At 44.4% G+C, this 20,324-nt stretch overlaps 1 protein-coding gene across 7 annotated transcripts in view; it reads right to left on the bottom strand.

Annotated features, from left to right (window-relative positions):
* LEMD1 (LEM domain containing 1) overlaps positions 1 to 20,324 on the bottom strand; it is a 376,965-nt gene that overhangs the window by 318,662 nt on the left and 37,979 nt on the right. Inside the window, exon 1 of one of the 7 annotated variants that reach the window (XM_040337547.1) lies at positions 16,218 to 16,310. The exons of the other annotated variants lie outside the window; for them this stretch is intronic. The gene's annotated coding sequence lies outside the window, so the exon portion shown is untranslated. Of the gene's footprint in view, positions 1 to 16,217; positions 16,311 to 20,324 lie in introns of those variants that run through there. 7 annotated transcript variants of the gene reach the window in all.

Genomic DNA, 20,324 nt, shown 5'->3' with positions numbered 1-20,324 from the left:
GTAAGACCTCATCTGGAATATGCAGTTCAGTTTTGGGCCCCAGTTCTCAAAAAGGAGAACTGGAGAAAGTGCAGAGAAGGGCAACCAAAACTGATAAGAGGCATGGAAGAGCTCAGCTATGAGGAAAGATTAGAGGAACTAAATCTGTTCACTCTTGAGAAGAGAATAAGGGGGGATATAATCAACATGTACAAATATATAAGAGGTCCATACAGTGAACTTGGTGTTGAGTTATTCACTTTACGGTCAACACTGAGGACAAGGGGGCACTCTTTACGTCTAGAGCAGACCTGGGCAAACTACGGCCCGCGGGCCGTATACGGCCCGGCGGACCTTTTAATCCGGCCCACCCCCGCCGCAATCGGCGCCGCCGCCGCTGCCACGTTAATCACCGCGGCGGGGAACATTACAGACAGCGTTCGTTTGAACAGCTGTTTTCCCCGCCGCGCATAGACACTCCCCCTTGGACGGATCTGTCCAATCGCGAGCAAGGGGGAGTCACATAGACACTCCCCCTTGCTCGCGATTGGACAGATCCGTCCAAGGGGGAGTGTCTATGCGCAGTGGGGAAAACAGCTGTTCAAACGAACGCTGTCTGTAATGTTCCCCGCCGCGGTGATAACAGTAAGCAGGGCCGGGAGGGGTCACTGTGCCCATCACACGCAGCCACTTGTGCCAACACATGCAGCCACTTGTGCCAACACACGCAGCCACTGTGCCAATCACACGCAGCCACTGTGCAATCAATTGTTGCCACTGTTCCCAAACACAGCCACTGTGCCAATCACATGCAGCCACTGTGCCAATCACACGCAGCCACTGTGCCCATCACACGCAGCCACTGTGCCCATCACACGCAGCCACTGTGCCCATCACACGCAGCCACTCTGCCCATCACACGCAGCCACTCTGCCCATCACACGCAGCCACTCTGCCCATCACACGCAGCCACTCTGCCCATCACACGCAGCCACTCTGCCCATCACACGCAGCCACTCTGCCCATCACACGCAGCCACTCTGCCCATCACACGCAGCCACTCTGCCCATCACACGCAGCCACTCTGCCCATCACACGCAGCCACTCTGCCCATCACACGCAGCCACTCTGCCCATCACACGCAGCCACTCTGCCCATCACACGCAGCCACTCTGCCCATCACACGCAGCCACTCTGCCCATCACACGCAGCCACTCTGCCCATCACACGCAGCCACTCTGCCCATCACACGCAGCCACTCTGCCCATCACACGCAGCCACTTGTGCCAACACACGCAGCCACTGTGCCACCATAAATTGTCGCCACTGTGCCAATCACACGCAGCCACTGTGCCAATCACACGCAGCCACTGTGCCAATCACACGCAGCCACTGTGCAATCAATTGTTGCCACTGTTCCCAAACACAGCCACTGTGCCAATCACACGCAGCCACTGTGCCAATCACACGCAGCCACTGTGCCAATCACACGCAGCCACTGTGCCAATCACACGCAGCCACTGTGCCAATCACACGCAGCCACTGTGCCCATCACAAGCAGCCACTGTGCCCATCACAAGCAGCCACTGTGCCCATCACAAGCAGCCACTGTGCCCATCACAAGCAGCCACTGTGCCCATCACAAGCAGCCACTGTGCCCATCACAAGCAGCCACTGTGCCCATCACAAGCAGCCACTGTGCCCATCACACGCAGCCACTGTGCCAATCACACGCAGCCACTGTGCCAATAACACGCAGCCACTGTGCCAATAACACGCAGCCACTGTGCCAATAACACGCAGCCACTGTGCCAATAACACGCAGCCACTGTGCCAATAACACGCAGCCACTGTGCCAATAACACGCAGCCACTGTGCCAATAACACGCAGCCACTGTGCCAATAACACGCAGCCACTGTGCCAATAACACGCAGCCACTGTGCCAATAACACGCAGCCACTGTGCCAATAACACGCAGCCACTGTGCCAATAACACGCAGCCACTGTGCCAATAACACGCAGCCACTGTGCCAATAACACGCAGCCACTGTGCCAATCACACGCAGCCACTGTGCCAATCACACGCAGCCACTGTGCCCATCACACGCAGCCACTGTGCCCATCACACGCAGCCACTGTGCCCATCAAACGCAGCCACTGTGCCCATCACATGCAGCCATTGTGCCATCACATGCAGCCACTGTGCCAACACACGCAGTCACTGTGCCATCAATTGTTGCCACTGTGCCCATCACACGCAGCCACTGTGCCATCAATTGTCGCCACTGTGCCCATCAAACGCAACCACTGTGCCATCACACGCAGCCACTGTTTAATCAATTGTTATTGATTAAACAGTGGCTGCCTGTCCCCAGCGTCTGTCCCCCTCCTGTGTCATGTCCCCAGCGTCTGTCCCCCTCCTGTGTCATGTCCCCAGCCTCTGTCCCCCTCCTGAGCCATGTCCCCAGCCTCTGTCCCCCTCCTGTGCCATGTCCCCAGCCTCTGTCCCCCTCCTGTGCCATGTCCCCAGCCTCTGTCCCCCTCCTGTGCCATGTCCCCAGCCTCTGTCCCCCTCCTGTGCCATGTCTATAACAAGTACTCGTACCAGTTTTCCAACAATGATATTTACTGCTTTTTATAAAGAAATACAATTGATTTTATGCAGTATTGAGTTTAGCCTTTTGGCCCGGCCCTCCAAAATATTTTTAGTTTCTCATGTGGCCCCATCGAAAAAATAATTGCCCACCCCTGGTCTAGAGGAAAAGAGATTTCACCTCCAAATACGGAAAGGTTTTTTCACAGTAAGAGCTGTGAAAATGTGAAACATACTCCCTCCAGACGTGGTTCTTGCCAGCTCAGTAGATTGCTTTAAGAAAGGCCTGGATACTTTCCTAAATGTACATATTATAACTGAGTACTAAGATTTGTAGGTAAAGTTGATCCAGGGTAAATCCGATTGCCTCTCGGGGATCAGGAAGGAATTTTTTCCCTTGCTGTAGCAAATTGGATCATCCTTCGGATTTCCCTCTGTTTTTTGGAAGTTTGGTTAAATAGAATTTGTTTGGGGATGTTTTTGAGAACTCCAGGTGATAACCGTCCTTTATTGTTGTTCTCAAAATAAAGTGATTGGAGGTTATCTTTTCCCACTGCGGGAGGAAGACATTTTTTGTCGTAGGTTTGCTCAGGAGGATGAAAAATCGCTCCTCCTTTGCCTTTCGCCTTCTGGACCCAAGCTCTTTTCTGGTTATCTGCCTTGGGTGTTGAAAAACAGGGACCTTTTGGGACCCAAGTTGTACTTTCTTGCTCCAGTGCTTTGCGTTTCAGCGGAAATGCTTTCTTTTTATCCGCTGTACGATCTAGCACCTTCTCCAACCCTGGCCCAAATAGCAAGTCCCCTGTAAATGGAATGCCACATAATTTGGTTTTATACGCGCAGTCCCCCTGCCATGTCTAACCATAGAGCCCGTCTTGTGGAGTTGGCTAGTGCGGATGATCTAGCTGCCATCCGTACGAGTTCAGCTGAGGCATCTGCCATATAGGCTATGCCTCGCAGCAGTGTGGGAAAGGAGGATAGGATTTGCTCTTTCGCAGTTCCTTCCTCAATGTGTGCCTGGATCTGGTTTAACCAGAACTCCATACTTCTGGCCACCACCGTGACTGCCATCGCTGGTTTTAAACTTCCCAGTGTGGAGTCCCATGATTTTTTTTAACAATGAGTCCATCCTTTTATCCATTGCTTCGGATAAGATGCCCATATCCTCAAATGCTGGATCTGTGTGCCTTGATACCTGTGAGAAGGCGGCATCTAGCTTTGGAGTTTTGTTCCATATTGAGAATGGGTCATCTGAGAATGGAAATCGTATTTTTAAAGCTTTAGAAAAAAATGGTTTTCTTTCCGGTTCCTGACATTCTTTCTTGATTGCTTCTATTAGTACTTTGTGAACTGGAAAATTCCTATTTTCCTGTTCTCCCAAACCCTCATACATCTGGACAGAGAAATTTTTTCTCTGTCTGTATACCCAGAGTGGTATATATGGCTCCCAAGAGGTGATCTACCTCCTCTAATGAGAGTTTATAACGGGATGGTTTCCTGGAATCACCTTCCTGAGCCTCCTTCTCTGACTCTTGGGAACCGGACACTGCACTGTCAGGTTCCTCTTCTGCCTCCTCTCTAGGAGCTACTGAAGGGCCTGCACTGGTGGTAGGTCTTAATTCCGGTATTATAACTGCTGCCTGTATAGGAGGAGAAGCTGACTGAAGCTGCAGGATCTGAAAACCTTAAAAAAAAAATTTTAAATATTCAAAAGTGTTGGATAATTCTTTAACAGATGATGCTAGGTCACTCTAGACAGTTGGTGGTAATAGGGGATTCTATAATCAGAAGGACTGATAGAATAATTTGTCGCCAGGATCGCTTCAACCGAATGGTTTGCTGTCTCCCTGGTGCCAGGGTTCGGCATGTGGTGGACCGGGTGGATAAATTACTGGGAGGGGCTGGGCATGACCCAGCTGTCTTGGTCCACGTTGGAACCAATGACAGTATACATGGAAGGTGGAGGCTCCTTAAGAATCAATTTAAAGAACTAGGCTGCAAGATGAAGGGAAGGACCTCCAAGGTGATATTCTCTGAAATATTGCCTGTGCCATGCGCAACACAGGAAAGGCAGGGGGAGATTAGAGAGCTGAATGCATGGCTAAAGACCTGGTGTAGGAAGGAGGGATTTGGGTTTCTAGAGCACTGGGATGACTTTTCATTGGGGTGCAACCTATATGCTAAGGACGGTTTGCACTTGAATGGAAGGGGGTCTGCTGTGCTGGGGGAGAGGTTTATGGGAATGCTGGAGGAGTATTTAAACTAGGATTGAGGGGGGGAGGGTGAACTAGAATTACATCGGGTACACAGGTCAGCTAGGGGTCAGACATTAATGGAGAGTGGAATGGGGATAGATGGGGGGAGGGTTATGGCAGGTGACAAGAAAGTTCCCATGTTGCAAACAGCCATTGGAAATAATAGTGCCATTTGTACTACTATAAATTATATGAAAAACACTAGAGAAAAATGTAACAATACATTTAAGTGTTTGTTCACCAATGCCAGAAGTCTGCCAAGCAAAACAGGTGAGTTGGAAGCTCTGGTGCATGAGGAGAGCTATGATGTAATCGGTATTGCTGAAACTTGGCTTCAATCCTCACATGACTGGGCTATTAATATTCCTGGCTATGCTCTCTTTCGGAAAGACAGGGTAAAAAGGAAAGGTGGAGGGGTCTGTCTCTATGTGAGAAGTGACCTCAAAGCAAGCGTGAAAGAGAACCTGGTTGATGGAGAGTGTGATGAGGCTGAAGCATTATGGGTGGAACTGCATACAGATGTGCGTAGTTCAAAATTAATCATTGGAGTTTGTTATAAACCACCCAATGTTAATGAGGAGGTGGAGACTCAGCTCCTTGCACAGATGGAAAGGGCTGCAAGGGCTGGGACGGTGATAATAATGGGGGATTTTAACTACCCAGAAATTGACTGGATTAATGGCACTTCTGGGACAGTTAAAGGACAACAATTTAAAAACCTATTGCAGGACAATTTTATGGTGCAGTTTATTGAGGCCCCAACTAGGAATGATGCTCTGTTGGACCTGATAATCTCAAACCATGCAGAGCTTATTACTAATGTTCAGATAAAGGAACACCTGGGTAGCAGTGATCATAACATGATTTCATTTAATGTTAACTATAAGCAAGAAATACATACAGGAAATATTAAAACACTAAATTTTAAGAGAGCAAATTTTCCAAGGATGAGGGCCGCTCTCCAGGACTTGGACTGGGAGGGACTATTGACACAGATGAACACAGAACAGCAATGGGAATTTTTCAAAAAGACTGTGTGGAACCTCACTGCAAAGTATGTTCCCATGGGCAATAAGTTTAAAAGGCTAAAAATAAAACCTATGTGGCTCACGGGCAAAGTTAAAAAAGCTATAAACAATAAGAAAGTAGCTTTTAAAAAATATAAAAATGAAGGAACACTAGTGTTGTTTAAATGTTACAAAGAATATAACAGGATATGTAAAAAGGAAATCAAGGATGCAAAAATTCAAAATGAACGACAGATTGCAAAAGATAGTAGGACAAACCCCAAAAAATTCTTTAAATATATTAATAGTAAAAAGGTGAAGTCTGAGCATGTAGGCCCCTTACAAAATAATCTAGAGTGGGTGACTGGGGACAAAGAGAAGGCAAATTTATTAAATGCTTTCTTCAGCTCTGTGTATACAATGGAGCATGGGGGAGCTCATGTCCATAATGGGGGTGGGAGTGACACAGCCCCAAATCCACAATGGCTCAAAAGTGATATGGTCCAGAAATATTTAGACAGAATAAAGGTGGATAAAGCACCTGGACCTGATGGCATCCACCCACGGATCCTAGGTGAGTTGAGCTCTGTCATTTCAAAGCCACTGTATCTAATATTTAGGGACTCATTAATGACAGGAATAGTACCACTGGATTGGCGTAGAGCCAATGTGGTGCCTATATTTAAAAAGGGAACAAAGTCTTTACCAAGTAACTATAGACCTGTTAGTCTAACTTCTATAGTTGGGAAGATACTGGAACGTTTAATAAAAGACCATATGGATGAGTTCTTGCAGGAAAAAAACTATTTAAGCAGCAGACAACATGGATTCATGAAAGACAGAAGTTGTCAGACAAACCTGATTTCCTTTTATGAAGAGGTAAGTAAAACCCTGGACAGAGGAGTGGCTGTGGACGTGATATATTTGGATTTTGCAAAAGCGTTCGATACAGTTCCGCACACACGGCTCATGTGTAAGGTAAGGTCTACAGGATTGGATATATCAGTTTGTAAATGGATAGAAAATTGGCTGAAAGACAGAATTCAGAGAGTCGTGGTTAATGATTCTTACTCTGAATGGTCCAAGGTTATCAGTGGTGTACCCCAAGGTTCAGTGCTGGGACCCTTACTTTTCAATATATTTATAAATGATATTGGGTCTGGGATCAAAAGTAACATTTCTGTCTTTGCAGATGACACCAAGCTATGCAGTGGAATAACGTCCTTGCAGGATGTCGCCAATTTACAAGCCGACCTCAATGCTCTGTCTAATTGGGCGACTGAGTGGCAGATGAGGTTTAATGTTGATAAATGTAAAGTTATGCACTTGGGGGCTAAGAATATGCATGCATCATACATACTAGGGGGAGTACAACTGGGGGGATCTGTAGTGGAGAAGGATCTGGGGGTTTTAGTTGATCATAAGCTCAATAATGGCATGCAATGCCAAGCTGCGGTTTCCAAAGCGAGCAAAGTCCTTTCTTGTATTAAGAGAGGTATGGACTCCAGAGACCGAGATATAATTTTGCCCCTGTACAAATCATTAGTAAGACCTCATCTGGAATATGCAGTTCAGTTTTGGGCACCAGTTCTCAAAAAGGATATCGGAGAACTGGAGAAAGTGCAGAGAAGAGCAACCAAATTGATAAGAGGCATGGAGGAGCTCAGCTATGAGGAAAGATTAGAACTAAATCTATTCACTCTTGAGAAGAGGAGAATTAGGGGGGATATGATCAACATGTACAAATATATAAGAGGTCCATACAGTGTACTTGGTGTTGAGTTATTCACTTTACGGTCAACACTGAGGACAAGGGGGGCACTCTTTACGTCTAGAGGAAAAGAGATTTCACCTCCAAATACGGAAAGGTTTTTTCACAGTAAGAGCTGTGAAAATGTGGAACAGACTCCCTCCAGAGGTGGTTCTGGCCAGCTCAGTAGATTGCTTTAAGAAAGGCCTGGATTCTTTCCTAAATGTACATAAAATAACTGAGTACTAAGATTTGTAGGTAAAGTTGATCCAGGGTAAATCCGATTGCCTCTCGGGGGATCAGGAAGGAATTTTTTCCCCTGCTGTAGCAAATTGGATCATGCTCTGCTGGGGTTTTTTGCCTTCCTCTGGATCAACTGTGGGTATGGAGTTGGGTGTATGGGATTGTATTGTTTTTTATTTTGTTTGTTTATTTTTTTTGTGGTTAAACTGGATGGACTTGTGTCTTTTTTCAACCTGACTAACTATGTAACTATGTAACTATGTAACTCTGTTCCACAGTATGTTCCTGTACCAGTTTGCTAATACAATCACTACAAATAGCTTTCTTCCATGAATCCCTAAGTGTGACTTTGCAGGATGGACACCACCTCTTTGAGAGGTGAGTAGGCCTATCTTTGTCAGTTTTCTGAAAGACATAAGGGAAAAATATACCCCACAGTTAGTACCGTGACCTTCCTCCTGCCCACGGCAGGTGCACAGTGCCTTCATGTGGACTTGCCTCACTAGGGGCCCCATGAATCACCCCCTGACACTGAGGGCTTGATTCACCTCCCCCCTCCCTTTTTTCCCTGGGGCGGCGGGGGGGGGGGGGGGGGGTGGTGTGTTTTAGGATAGGGGAGATCCACCCTAGGTTCCCCTTACCTTGGTATGGCTGGAGCAGGTCTCTGCTGGAGCAGTATCCCTTCCTTCTGTCCCCGACATGTCCGTGTCACCTACAGCTCCCTCCAACCTCTGCCTGGCTCTGTTTTTGAAATTTGCGGCCGGAACCAGAAGCCGCGAACCCAAAAGTGCACGCCCCCGTTTGCCAGACATGACGTCACCCGCCGTCGGCTACGTGCGGTCCCAATACCCTGCGTGGCTGCGCTCTGGAATCCCCATTCCTGCTGCTGCCACACACGCTGCTTGGAGCATGGGACACTGGCTGTGCACTCCTCTCCACCACACTCGGTGCTACAAACGGAGCCCCCCGACCTATTCCTGCACTCAGGAATGTGAGGGCGGCAATTTCATCGAGGTTAGTGACCTGCCTTGTCCCAAGAGCCCCTGCTCCCTTTTCGAACTGTCTGCCTGAGCCTCCCTTGGCTCTCCTAGCTGGTTCCTAACGGTGTCTCCCCTCTGGAGGAAACACAAATAACTGAGGACCAGCAGGGGAGGAGGAAATTTATAGGAGGCTGGCGCGGTGTTTCCTACAGAGGGGAGGAGCCAAGTCTCAGGTGGCTGTCCTGAATAGACTATTAGGGGAAAATGTGTCCCACTTTCCTTCTGGCAACCCCAGCATCTGAGATGTCCTTAAAATGGCTATTAAGCAGGGCCTGTTATCTTCGTAGAATGTTTCGATTATAGCTATCCGGGGTGTTTAAGAAGCATAAAAAAAATTCTAAGCTGGGCCGCTCGCCAAAAGTTCAGTTGAAAAACTGCAGTTTCCAGCTGTCAACGCTGGTATGTAGGCCATTCTCCTGATATCATAAAGTGCGACAACCTGATATATCCCTTCTTTCATTCAAAGCTTCAAAAGTTCCCTGGTATATGCCCGGCAAATTGCGGTTTCCCAAAATAGGGAATAATGGAGAATATAATGAAGAAAGTCTACCCCTGGGAAAAAAGCCCTGCATATTGACAAAACGCATCAACTTGGAACCAAAGCATGTGAAAGTGTCATACAATATTGAATTTTAAATCGGAGGAACACAATAAAAAGGTTAAAACAGAACTGTGCTATGTGGAGCTTTTTCCCCCCATGTTCCTGGATTCCTGAGGTTTTCCAGTGTGGCAGGATACTGATTAGGATGGAGACCTGATAATTGCATAATTCTGGTGAGTTTAAACCCCAGATGGGTGTGTGGAGCACGGTTTGGAGGAATTTGGTGAAAGGTGCTTTTGTCACACAGATAAATTATAGGACCACCAACTGAATCTACTAGGGACTGTTTCTCATCACCTGCTATTTTTCAATATTTTGTATTCTATTGTTCATATATGTTAATGCACATATGCTAGCCAGTCATTGTGATTTTGACAGGAGCATGAGTATTTATTTCTGTTTAGCAGTTTGAATTATTTGTCTTATGAGAGTTTGTTTATCCTGTTTTTAAGTGGCTGCTGATTGAAACATATTGATATTAAATGGTTTTATAACAGATTGTATTGTTGAAATATGAACTTCATATAGCTGAGATAGGAGGAAGTAATCATTACTTTTTCTTTATATACACACACACACAAAAAAAAAAAATTTCCGGAATAAAAGCGACACTGTCTAAAAAGAGGTAGTATCGCACTATATTCATGTGACCGGTGCAGGAATTCCAAAATGACTTTGTGCTTGCTGTAGCAAAAGCATCAAGTGACTCTTGTGCTCCCCTTTTTGGCTCCCCACTCACCAGCTTTTATCACCCCTGCAGGGGTAGATTGTTTAGAACGGTTATGCAGCTAGCTCCCAGCTAGGTAGGTCCTATAGCTTGTCCTCCAGACCACAGGATTTTCAAGTTGCTAACTAGTACAGTCACTGTATCAGAGGCAATCAGTATTCTCTACTGTGCTTTTACAGCAATGGATCCTCATATATATATATATATTTAAAAAAAAAAAAAAAAAAAAGAAGAAGAATGGGCTCCCATAGCATAATTCCGATTATTAGATCGATTTTAAAAAGCTAAAAAACATACATACAAAACAGGGCGTTAGTATCCAACCCATACAAAAAAAAAAAAAAAAACTCTAAAAATCGGTAAAACAAGTAAACTAGGCCGAGCTGGGCAAGGAAATACTACTAATATCCTGCACCGCCGCTCTCAATTGCACACATTAAAAAAGCAGGCAAGTCCCAAGCAGCGAATATAAACGTTCTCATATTTATTCTTTGGGTTGCCTTTTAACTTTTTTCTACTTCAAGTGGAAAATACATATAAAAAGTTAAAAGAGAACCAAAAGAATAGATACGAGAAAAAATGTAAGGCTATCGTAAATAAAAAGGGACGGAAAAAGGGATTCTAAGCAAAAAAGAAGCAGAATATCTAGTGTCAAATTCCACTTAAACCCCAGTAATATACTATACGCCAAAAATTCATAAGAGGCTAGAGAAACCGCCCAGGAGACCGATCATAAGCAAGATCAATTCAGTGTTTTCCCGTTTGGGGGAATACTTGAATCAATATCTTAAGCCGCTGGTTAAGCAAGGAAAATCTTACCTACGAGACAGTTCACAACTTATTGGAGATCTTGAAGGGTCTATTAGCTACTATAGACATCAACTCGTTGTATACGAGCATAATACAAAAAGATGGTCTAAAAAGGAGTAGAAAGGCACTACAAGACAACACTGCATTAAAACCGCACAAATCGTTTTATTGTTGAGGGCCTCCAACTTGCTATGAGGGCAATCATTTTGGTACAGTAAGAACTATTATGTTCAAAACAAAAGGGGGGTAGCTATGGGGGCACGTTATGACCCCAGCGTTACCAACTTATTTATGAACATGTGGGAAGAGGAATGTGTTTACAGTAAGAAGATACCCCAGCTCAAACTGTACCGCCGATATATACAGTAGATGACCTGATCATTGTGTAGGAAGGCACAGCTGAAACGTTTGAAAAATTCCTTGAAGAACTTAATGTTAATAGGTACGGAATTACCTTTACTGGGAAAGGCAACTACAAATAGATTACCTAGACTTTCAGATTTTTAAAAGTGGGGAAGGCCTGCACACCAAAACATTCTTTAAAGAGAGACGGACCGCAATGGCTACATACCTACTTCTAGCTGCCACCACCCAAAGTGGAAAGGGGATATCCCTAAAGGGCAGCTATCAAGGCTGTGAAGAAATTGCCATACACTGGAAGATTTTGAAGAGCAGGCCGATATTGTGATTAAAAGATTTGAGAAGGGGTGCCTCCTAAAAAAAAATCTAGTCAAGCTAAAGCTGGAAATAATGAGAATGGATAGGAACCTGTTATTTACTAGAACAAAGAAGAAGAAGAAGAAGAAGAAGAAGAAGAAGAACCAAAAATGGATATGGCCTTTATCACTGGGTTTAATACCCAATATAAAGCTTTTGAACATAAGAACAAATATTGGCCTATCCTGAAGGAAGAACGAGTACTATCCAAAATTTTGCCTAGTAGACCAAAGTTTGTGTATAGGAGAGCACCTACACTCCGGAACCACCTAGTCATTATCATAATGTAATCAATCCTCCCAAACCAGTTAAGATCTTCTCACAAATGAGAGTTCTATAAATGCCATAGGTGTTTGACGTGTAGCGTTAGTAAAAAAAAAAAAAAAAACACGGAAAAAATAAACCTTTAAGTCTAAAACTGACCGTAGAGAATACCAGATAAAAGAGAGAATACCAGATAAAAGAATTATATGCAACAGCACCCGTGTCACATACGTCATTGAATGCCCTTGCCACCTTCAGTATGTGGGTACAGCCACCGGGCCTCTATTAGGGAGCATATAATATCAGGAAGGGGTTCCCTAAACATAACCTGTCACAACATTTTAATGAAGTACACCAGAGAGATCCCACACAGGACTAATATTCTATGGAAAACCTATGGACCTAAATGCTATGTCTAATTGGGCGAATAAGTGGCAGATGAGGTTTAATGTTGATAAATGTAAAGTTATACACTTGGGGGCTAAGAATATGCATGCATCATACATACTAGGGGGGGGGGGGGACAACTGGAGGGATCCGTAGTGTAGAAGGATCTGGTGGTTTTGGTAGATCATAAGCTCAATAATGGCATGCAATGCCAACCCCAGTTCTCAAAAAGGATATTGGGGAACTGGAGAAAGTGCAGAGAAGGGCAACCAAACTGATAGGAGGCATGGAGGAGCTCAGCTATGAGGAAAGATTAGAGGAACTGTCACGTACCTGGTTGAAGGCCGAAATGCCGAGAGGGCTCCCCTTAAGGCCGAGTGCAGTACACCTCTGAGGTTGGGTACAGAGGGTGTAGTGCCCAGAGAAGCACAGGTTGCCAGGTGGATCCAGGAGAGAAGAGCTGGCAAGTGCCTGAAGAATACAGGAGAATACAGGAAACACCGCTGGGCTACAGTCTCTAGGAATCCTCGGTAACACTTGGCAAGGTGTGCACAAAGAGCAACAGTGGAAGCTGGCTGGGGATCAAACACTGTGGATCCAGGCAGGAGATGCAGGTTGCAGGAACGGAGACGAGCCAAAGGTCTGGTATTGGAAAACAGGCAGGAACAGATAACTGAAGCAAAGTCCGTGAAACAAGCCGGGATCAGGTGCTGGAGAAGGTAACAAGTCAGTAAAGCAAGCCAGGGGGTCAAACCAGGGGAGCGGATTAGACAGGTCAGGAACAAGCCGGGTCACAACAGGAAATCCAAACAGCAGTAGTACAGAGGCTCAGGAAGGCTGACGACAATCCAGCAATTTGGATCAGACCGTGGCAGCCTTTTATAGGCCAGCAGGAGGATCCACCTGTCACATGGATGTGCCCTATGGCGCCCATTTCTTCTACTGGCAAAATTGCCAGTACTTCTATGGCCATTTCCTGACAATAGGTCAGCAGGGGGATTCCACCTGTTACATGATGTGCCTATGGCACCCATTTCTTCTACTGGCAAGATTGCCAGTACTTCTACGGCCATTTCCCTGACAGGAACTGAATTTATTCACTCTTGAGAAGAGGAGATTAAGGGGGGGGGGGGATATAATCAACATGTACAAATATATAAGGGGTTCATATAGTGAACTATATGTTGTTGAGTTATTCACTTTACGGTCAACACTGAAGACAAGGGGGCACTTTTATGTCTTTTTATGTCTTATGTCTTTTTATGTCTAGAGGAAAAGAGATTTCACCTCCAAATACAGAAAGATTTCTTCACAGTAAGAGCTGTGAAAATGTGGAATAGACTCCCTGCAGAGGTGGTTCTGGCTAGCTCAGTGGAGTGCTTTAAGGCAGGCCTGGACACTTCCTAAATGTACATAATATAACTGGGTACTAATATTTATAGGTAAAGTTGATCGGGGGAACATCCGATTGCCTCATGGGGGATCAGGAAGGAATTTTTTTTTCCCTGCAGTAGAAAATTGGATCATGCTTTGCTAGGGTTTTTTGCCTTCCTCTAGATCAACTGTGGGTATAGAATTGGGTATATGTGATTGCATGATACTTTATTTCTTATGGTTGAACCTGATGGACTTGTGTCTTTTCAACCTGACTAACTATGTAACATTTTGATGAAGTACACCATAGAGATCCCACGGGACTAATATTCTATGGAATGGACATGATCAAGGATCACTGGAGAGAGGGGGGGGGGGAATAACATCTCACAGAACGAAAAGGGTTTGAATATACAGGTTTGGGTCATTGGCGCCTGGGGGCCTCAACATCTACCTTAATTGCTTTATAGCCAACCCATAGTGTTTCCCTGATATGTCATATATGAGACATATGTCTGAGGTTATGGTTTTATAGTGGTGGGGGATTACACTTTAAGGATTTATTTCCCCCACACCTTCTCCCATCTGTGTGGGTTGGTAATATCCAACAGGATTGATATGGGCTTAATTCTGGATATGGTTCTCTTAGAACATGTCCCATACACTGGAGATGCCATCTGCCTTGTGTATGGGGTACTGGATGAACCGTTTCTGGGTTTATGTTGCTGGATATCGCACCTAGGCTAGTGGGTTTGCAATGCTCAGTTGGACATGGAGGGATGGCCCTCGGTGCCCACTCTGCCCCCTTTAGATAGGTACCTTCATGGGTCTTTGTTAGTTTATATTTAATATTTTATCTCATACTTTTGGTACTAATTTGGCGTGTTGGTACTGGGCTAATTTATGCTAATTGGTTACTGCTGTAAGATCATTACACAATGGGGTATGCAGTTCTAGTTTCGCTTGAACCCTGAACATATTCGGGGGTTCGATAATGAACCTGGTACGGGTCATATCCGATTTGCATGGTGCTTCAAATGTCGGGTGAAACATTCCTGAATGTAGCGATTTCCCATTTCCACCACTGTAGGGAGTTGGCAGTTATTGTGAGTTGAAGATGTAATAAATAGCGTAATTAGGATTTTATGTATAACCATGTTTTAATTGTGTAATTTTGTATATAGCCTAATATCAATAGGTTTTAAATGTCATATACATTTGATTTTATAAGTACTGTATATATCCACTGCTTAGGAATTGCCTGTTTAATATGTGTGCAATGGAGAGCGGCAGTGCAGGATATTAGTAGTATTTATCATAGGGGGTATTATTTGCATATCGGCGCTGCCAAGCTAACCTTATGGTTTTTCGAATGACATTTGATTTGAGAATAGCAATATGGATATAAGAATTTTCCCTCGTCTTTATTTACACCCAGGGGAGGAACCAGCATCAGACGACGTCAATGACGAAATGTGCAAGTCGGAGCTACGCATCTATGTCACTTCCGGTTTACGAGGCTCAGGCCGCTGGAACGCACGCTGCCCAGCTTGGCCTAGATTACACCAGGTTACAAATTATAGAGTTTTTATGGGTTGGATACTACCACCCTGTTTTGTATGCATGTTTTTAGCTTTTTTAAATAAATCTATCAGAAATATGCTATGGGAGCCCATCTCTCTGTTTTATGAGGATCCATTGCTGTGATAGCACAGTAGAAAGTACTGGTGGCCTCTGTTTCAGCCTCTGATCCAGTGACTGTACCAGTTAGCAACTTGAAAATCCCATGTCTGGAGGACGAGCTATAGGACGGACCTACCTAGCTGGAAGCTAGCTGCATAACCGTTCTAAACAATCTACCCCTGCAGGGGTGATAGGAGCATGTCTGATCTCCTGCGCACATCTGTACATGATCATTTACGTACATATGTCCGTGATCACACAAAATTATACACTTAACGGAATTTTTTTACCAAAACATGTAGCAGAATAAATTTTGGCTTTAAATTTATGACAAAATGTTATTGGATTTCATGTAAAAGAAAATATTGTTTTTTTTTCCAAATTTCTGCTCCTTTTTTGCTTAAATCGCAAAAAAAAAAAAGGGAGTCATTAATAAATACCACCCAAAAAAAATTAACTATTTGTGCAAACAAAATGATAAAAAATTCATTTGGGTACAGTATAGCATAACTGTGCAATTGTCATTGAAAGTGTGAGAGCGCTGAAAGCTGAAAATTGGTCTGGGAAGGAAGGGGACGAAAGTACCCAGTATTGATGTGGTTAAACATATTTAAATCACAAGCAAAGAGGATTGCTGTAAAAGAGCCCTGAGCAGTCATTGTCAGTACTACCTCACTTCTCCACCCCCCTCAGAAAATGACATGCTCATTAGATATAGACACTGAAGTATTATACAAAGTTAACCCACAAGCGGAAACTACATTCAAAAAGAGTACTTGAACATACCTTGGCTCCTTTAACATATATAACCTTTCAGCTATTTTTTCTGTCCACTTAAGAGCTGCATTGAGATACTCGGCCACCTGCCACTTCAAATTTGCTGCCTTGTCATACTCACTAGTTATGCAGAGGAAAGGCTTCCCAGAACCATTTTAGATGTGCAGGCTTCTGAGCTCACAGTCTCCCCACACTGGAAGGTCAGCCACCTGCCAGATCCAATTTCCTCCTGCCTCCTCAGACAGTCTTCAGTATCCCTGCAATCCTTTAGCTGTGCATGCCCCTAGCTCATAGCAGTCTCCCTATGCTCTACTCTGTCTAGGCTCAGTGACCTGAAAAGGAGTTAAAGGTCTCATTATGTAGCCAGTTCACATATCTCTGCAGCAGCTCTGGTGCGATTTGTTTCGTTTCAGGTTCAAATTCAGCCCAAAATTCGGACCCGAAGTGGTGAATGGAGATGCATCGGACCCCTGCTGTGAGAAGCCGCATGCTCATATGTGACCCCCAGCCTAAACTTATAAAAGACATGCAGAAATATTCGGAACCAAGTTTACCTGCTAAAGACAATTTATATTTTCTATTTGTGGTTTTCAAAAACTTTTACTGTCAGGGAATCTGCAAAGTGTGGGACAACTCATGTAGAAATACTAAAAACATGTGGCCAGCATACAGGCCCCATGCACACTGGGCAGAAAATGTCACTTTTATAGGCACTTGCCTTTTTTTTCAGCCTGTCAATCCACCTCTATGTTAGCCTGTGATCATACACACATAGGCATTTACAGGCATTTTAAAAGAGGAATTTACAGGCTGGAGAAAAATACATCACCAGCACATTCAGGAGAGGTGTGTTGGAGCATATAAAATGCATGTAAATGTGTCTAAATGCACCTAAATGCTAGAAGCATGGGGCATTCATTCCAGCGGCCAGAATAAATGATTCCAGCCAACAGAATCCATAAATGCTTAACCACATGCCGGCAAATGACGGCATGTCGTTTCTGTGCCGATGGTGTCTCTGGCTCACCGGATCTGAGGTGAAGCGTCACTTCCAGTGCGCCGTAGATGCATGCAGCGGCATCACTTCCGGTCTTGGTCCTTGACATGATTGCGTCATTTCCTGTGCGACTCCACCACGCGGTTGGACGCAACTGCAAGTGTCCGCTCCTATCGTTTGTCACCAAACCAGACGCCCAATAGGGAGGTGGAGGCCTGATATATAAACCCTCAGGTAGAGGACTTCAGTACAGCCTGAATGTCAAAAGGGGGAAGGTGTATTCTATGGAATTCTACTGCTTTAGGTAAATAGATCCAATTATTCCTGGGAGTTTTTGAATACCTCTATATCTTTCAACCAGTTTATTGACTGCTCAAATTATCTCCTAGATCTCAGGGGTCTCCTTGTGAACTTCTGGAGTGCGAGATATCAGCACTGTGTTGGATATGAGGTCGTTTATACATCTGAACTTGAACTTTTCCGAACTTAAATTACAGATAGTTTCTGATTCCCTAGTAATTCCTAGATCTAGGTCTCGATTCTATTTTTATTTGGACCGTTTTCCCTTTCAACCCTAGAGCCTAGGCAGACTACCAATCTAGCTGTATGTGGGCTTTCCAAATATATACCAGCCTCTATGGTTACACCAGAAGATCCATTATCAGCCTAAATGTATTCATTCATTTTTGATCAGTCCTATAATACAGGTAAATGTTCCTCCTTTTATATAGTCTGTCATTACGGTCTCAGCCAACTTGGGAATTAAAATATGAAATTTTGTATTTTTCTTACATTTGTGTATACCCTGTATTGTTGTGTATATTTATGTATTGACTTTCTATTTTCAGTAGATAATGCCTGAAAATTTTAATTCTCCTGAGGAAGCCACCAATTGGGTCGAAACATGTAGAGAATTTCTCAGCTTGCACACTCTTGAACTGTATTGCATCACTGGGATGGATTTTTTATTCTGTCATTTTAACTTTTATAAATAAATATTTTTTCAAATATATTGTCGTAATTTCACACCTTAAAAATTCCAATCTTTTCTAATATTGTTATCAATTAAGGGAATGTGGTGCTGACATTACTTTAGATGACGAGTAGATAACTTTTCTTCTGCTGTTGTTGAGGTGCAAGAACCGCAGGGCTCTCGCATGGAGCAGAGAGCCAGTACTAGTGCCGTTCATTCTTCTGGTGATCTGGCAAGCACCAGCGGCCTAGTACACCCTGGTCATAGTCAAACCAGCACTGCAGTATCACGTGGCGAGTCCCATAAGTGCAGTTCAAGCTGGAGAGGTAGCTAGCACATCTAGTGTCCTGCTGCCACCAAGACAAAAAGACAGGCCCGTCGTGCCCTTCCTGCAGAATTTGCCAATCCTAATTGGGAGACCACCACTTCTGCAGCACCCGTACTCCTCCACTGGCCAATCCGGAATTCAGATGGAAACGGTTGATTTTACGGCACATGATTTTTATTTGCTGTTTTTCACGGAAGATCTCTATAGATCTATTGTGGACCAAAGCAATTTGTATGCTGGTCAATTTATCGCCGCTAATCCCCAGTTGTCCTCCCTTGCCAGAGACCGAAAACCAAATACGGTTTCCGAACTTAAAGGGTCACTAAAGGAATTTTTTTTTTAGCTAAATAGCTTCCTTTACCTTACTGCAGTCCTGGTTTCATGTCCTCATTGTTCGTTTTTGCTCTCATGTTGCTGTAATTCTGCTCTGTTCTGGACACTTCCTGGTTGTCTGTTTCCTGATAACCACAGTACTGGGAGATTCTAGTTTCGTTTTCCAAACCAATACTGCTCTATGGGTCTGTCCAGCACAGAGGCATCAAATAACATGCAAAAACTAAGCTAGATGCAAAAACTGAACTGAAACTAGGAGGTACATTATATGATTGATTTTCATCAATTTTTAATCGTTTTTAAAAGGAATCAGTTAATTATTATGTCTATACCCTGTAAACAGTCATTTCAGCAAAAAAAAATTCCTTTAGTGACCCTTCAAGACCTTTCTGGGCCTATCCCTCATGTGCACAACTAAAAAGCGTGAGTTGCGGTCCATATTGGTCCAATGACCCAATTTACCATATGTCCCTGTTCTCTGCTTTCATGGCCAGGGCACGATACAAGCGGTTCATGCACTTCAACGACAATGAACTCTGTCGTCCTCGGGGAGACCCTGGATATGATCAGCTCTACAAAACTCGGCCCCTCGTAAACCACTTTAAACAATTTGCAGCCTTGTTTACTCCCGATCAAGTTGTCTGCATTGATGAGTCCCTGATTAAAATTTTCTGGCCGCTTGTTTTTCAAACAGTATCTTCCCAACAAGCGTGCCAGATATGGGGTCAAGATGTATAAGCTCTGCGACAGGGCCACAGGCTATACATATAGTTTTATGGTTTACGAGGGAAGAGATAGTCACGTAGAGCCAGAGAACTGCCCAGACTACATAGGGAGCGATGGCAAGATTGTGTGGAACTTGGTGTCACCCTTATTCGGAAAGGGATAATTGTATGTGGACAATTATTACACGAGCGTGCCACTTTTTAGTCACTTATTTGATCAGATTGGAGCATGTGGCACCATGCGATCTAATCGCAGAGGCTTACCCTAGCGGCTTGTAGATTCCTGTCTTAGGCTGGGGGAGAGAGCCTGCTTCAAGTGTAATAATTTACTCGCTGTGAAGTGGAGAGATAATAAGAATGTTTTCGTTCTGTTCTCCCTTCATGCAGACACGATGGTCCAAATTCCTACGGCGACTGGTGTTGTGGAGAAACCCCTCTGTGTCCACGAATATAACCTTAATATGGGAGGGGTGGACCTCAACGACCAGTTGTTGGCGACGTACCTAGTTGCCCGTAAGGCCAGATGCTGGTACAAAAAAAAAAAGTGACTGTATATTTATTTTTTTAATTGGCTTTGCTGAACGCTCATATGCTATACAGAGCTTCAAGGCGGACTGGATCCTTCCTTAAATTCCAGGAAGAGAATGTCAGAGCCCTTCTGTTTCCAGATGGTGCTCTACCTCACCTTCCCAATCCAAATGCAGTAAGCAAGCTGGATGAGAGGCATTTTCTGTACATCCTCCCTGGTACCCCTACCAAA

The sequence above is a fragment of the Rana temporaria genome, chromosome 2 (assembly GCF_905171775.1).
Source record: "Rana temporaria chromosome 2, aRanTem1.1, whole genome shotgun sequence".
Taxonomy (NCBI): domain Eukaryota; kingdom Metazoa; phylum Chordata; class Amphibia; order Anura; family Ranidae; genus Rana; species Rana temporaria.
The sequence above is the reverse complement of the archived record's forward strand: the minus strand, read 5'-3'. Positions and strand labels throughout refer to the sequence as shown.